The 3638-nt window shown below is 50.6% G+C and overlaps 1 protein-coding gene across 5 annotated transcripts in view; it reads left to right on the plus strand.

The window, feature by feature from the left end:
* The window catches only part of FAM107A (family with sequence similarity 107 member A), a 19027-nt gene that overhangs the window by 11077 nt on the left and 4312 nt on the right, over positions 1-3638 (plus strand). Inside the window, exon 1 of one of the 5 annotated variants that reach the window (XM_023764986.1) lies at positions 224-242. The exons of 3 other annotated variants lie outside the window; for them this stretch is intronic. The gene's annotated coding sequence lies outside the window, so the exon portion shown is untranslated. Of the gene's footprint in view, positions 1-223; positions 243-1049; positions 1299-3638 lie in introns of those variants that run through there. One more of the 5 variants, XM_023764985.1, reaches the window with a different exon arrangement.

Genomic DNA, 3638 nt, shown 5'->3' on the forward strand with positions numbered 1-3638 from the left:
AGACTAGGAGTGGGATTTATGAGCGGCCACTGCTAACGCGCTATCAGGTGGCCACACTGTGCAGTTCCAGGGGCGTGAGGCCGTGCCCTGCCTCGCTGTGTGTGGCTGCCCTGTAGCCCGCACGTAAGCACCTTGCAAGTATCACCTCATTCACTTTGCAACAACCTCATGAAGACTACTGGTCAAGAGCGGCTTCCGTTCCTACTCAGCTCTGCTGTTTCCCTGGAAAGCAGCCATAGGCAGTAAGTGATGAGTGGGCAACCAGACCCAATCCAGGTTCTACTGGCTCCAACATCCGTACACCTAAGCCTCATTCTGTCTTTCTTTACAACCAGCGAAGGGTGTTCACTAGCCCCTTAGCTCTCTCCTAGACTGACTCTTCCTCCCCTCCAGCTCTCCCCTGGGACAACCTCCGTTCCTCTTTTCAGAGACAAGCTGATGCTCAGCTCAGCTCACCTCACCTCTTTGCCCATTATGGTCACTTCCCCGCGTCTTGGACCTCTCAGGACACCCAGCAGCCTGAGAGACTGGCCAGAGCAGCCCTGGGAATGGCCCCACCGCTGCCCAGGAGGCCCGCTGGCCCCCGGGGGGCCCAGATGTTTTGAGTCACCAGCACTTCATTGAGCAGCCCCTTTGTTCCAGCATCTTTGTAATCTTTTCCACGCGGAGGCCCAGCAGCCCTCTAAGCCCTGCCCCTGCCCCCACACGTGTTGTCTGCGGGAATTCAGCGTCCTAACTGGGAAAGGCAGCGGATTTCACAGCCTGCAACTCTAGGCTGGAGCACCAGCCTCATCCTTCAGGATCCCTGTCCCAGCCACCACAGCACCCTGCAGCTCACCGCGATTTCATTAAAAAAAGAAAAAAGTCTGGAGCAGATCTTTGAGCCAGAGCTGCTCACTGATTGGACCTGGGGTGCAGGACTAGCTACCTAGTTTGCAGGGCTCAGTGCGAAATGAAAACGCAGGGAACCCTCTTCTCCGCAGACGCAGACGCTGAGGGCTGGGCCCCACCCGCGCCGTGGGCCCCCTATGGGTGAAGGTTCTCAGCCTGGCCAATCAGACGTTTTCCTCTGGAATTTAACGGGAGAGACAGAGACCGCCCACGGGCCGTGAAAGAAAACGAAGTCGGATAAAAGTATTCTTCAAACCTGCTGACAGTTTTCCCACACACAGCAGCGAGAATGGCCTTTCTTAAAGCCAATCAGATGCGATCTTTCCCGGACTTGAACCCACCCGTCCACCCGCCACCCCAGGGACACTGTGCCTTTTTGTTCCCTGAACAGACCTAGCTTGTTCTAGGTACGTGAGTCACGCATGCTGCTCCCTCTGCCCCTCACAGCCCCCGTCAGGTCTTAAATGTCACCTGCTCAGAGAGGCCCGCCCCCTGCACCTGGCTGAAGGTGGGTGCAGCCGTTGGTCTCAGCCCCTCTGGCTCCACCAGCAGGCTCCTGGCGAGTCCGAATCGTTTCTTTCTTTTTTTAAAATATATTTTATTGATTTTTTACAGAGAGGAAGGGAGAGGGATAGAGAGTTAGAAACATCGATGAGAGAGAAACATCGATCAGCCACCTCCTGCACACCTCCTACTGGGGATGTGCCCGCAACCAAGGTACATGCCCTTGACCGGAATCGAACCTGGGACCTTTCAATCCACAGGCCGATGCTCTATCCACTGAGCCAAACCGGTTACGGCCGAATCGTTTCTTTTTATTGGTCGGTGTACTCATTTACTGTCTGCCTCCCTAGTAGATGTCCGCCTGTAAGAGCAGGAACCCTGCTTGCTTAGTTCACCTCGGTGTGTCCCGTGTCTACCACAGAACCTGGAAAATTATAGGAACCCAAACAGATTGCAGAATGGATGTTTATTCTTGTGTACTTTCTCAGTGGTCGTTCCTGTTATGTGGGAGCTCTTGCTTTTGTGTAGTTACTTTGTGTCTGACCACATTATTGAACTCTCTCATTAGTCCCAAATGCTTTTCTGTTCATACATTTGAGAATTCTGGGTAGATAGTGATAGCTTATGTAAATAGTAATTCTGCCTTCTCCTAAAGTTATACAACTATTTCTGGGTCCTGCCTTATTGCTGTGGCTACATACCGCTCATTGTTGTGAAGATGGTGTGACTGATTAAAATTATGAAGCACTGGAAGGTTTGAGGCTCAAAGGGGCTAAGGGAGCTGCAGAGTGAAGTGTGGTGATAGCGGCCTGCATGGGATATATAGCTGAGAATTACTCAGATAAACAATTGATGGGACTTGGTAACGGGAATAGGCATCATGGGGGAGGGGGGTGGCTTCCAAAACTCCAATCTGAATCAGGGTATTCTAAGGCATTGGCTCCCAGACAACTTAATCCCATCGGCTAAGAAAATATTCACATTTCTAAATGGGGGTGGGGGAGGGAATTGCTATAGCCAACTGTTTATTTTGCCAAGTGTAATAATAATAAAAAAAACTGTGTAACGAAAAAAGAGAAGAAAGGAAATTAATTAGAATTCTTGTTTTAGAAACAGTTCTGAGGATGTGAATGCAAGAAAAAAAAAATTAGCAAGTATGTCTCTATGCTCTGACACTTAATCTGACTACATCCAAAATATCTTATAATAATTAACACTTTTCCCAGCTTACACAGCACTTTCACCAGTGTGGTCTCTCCTCATCCTCCCAGAAGCACCTTGCAGTGGGCAGTGATAGCAATGCCACACACGTTTCTGGTGTGACACCATTTGCAAAGCATCGTCCTCCTTTGATGCCTCATTCCCTGGCGTGTCACCTTGCAATTTACAGCCCATCAAACCCCTGCTGTGTCCACTCCCAGGTTTTTGCACAGACTGCCATCCCTGTCTAGGTTTCTTGGAGAACTGTTCATCCATACAACCCGTCAGGCAGAGAATGGCTTTCATCCTGCTCCAGTAAGGGGGGAATGGGAGTGTCTGTCCAACATGGTGGCCCTTAAGAGAGGGGACTGACCCTGGTGTGTGAAGTGGGGACACACCCCCTCAGTGGCCGCATGGAAACCCCATGCCTTAAGGTGCTGGTTCCCCAAGACCAACCTCTGTGAGCCTTGGTTTCCTCAAAGTCTCTATTTTCAATTTCCAACAATTATTAATTGGCTACTATGTACCAGACCAGACACTGCTAGTGCCTGGCATGTCGTAGAGGCTCAACCTCAGAAAAGCAGGACTCATGAAGGGGGCAGAGCCAGTGCCCAAATTTTCACTCTAATTACTGTTAGCCTCTAATGGGCCAGGCTGTGTCACCCTCCTGACACTTTTCCTTAGGAAATCTCTCTCTCTCTCTCTCTCTCTCTCTCTCTCTCTCTCTCTCTCTCTCTACTTGCTTTTGCGCTTCAAGGACATGTAGCCAACGTGTAGAGGAGGGAGCCCTTCTGCCTGAATTTCAAGCAAGTTAACCAATCTCAGGCTGCTCTGGTGGCACTGAGGCCATCGAGAAGCCAGACATCTGCTTCCATAGGGCAACCCTCCCTCCGTAGTCGGAGCACAGCAGTCTCGGGATTCCACACTCTGCTCTCTGCTCTGGAGAGAGAGAAAAGCCGGTCACTTTCCACAGGTGCATTCGGAATGATGGACAGGGAGTTTGGACAATAAGGGGTGATATTCCCTTTTCATTACAGCATTCC

Source organism: Myotis lucifugus, unplaced genomic scaffold (assembly GCF_000147115.1).
Source record: "Myotis lucifugus unplaced genomic scaffold, Myoluc2.0 scaffold_366, whole genome shotgun sequence".
In the NCBI taxonomy this organism is placed as follows: Eukaryota; Metazoa; Chordata; class Mammalia; order Chiroptera; family Vespertilionidae; genus Myotis; species Myotis lucifugus.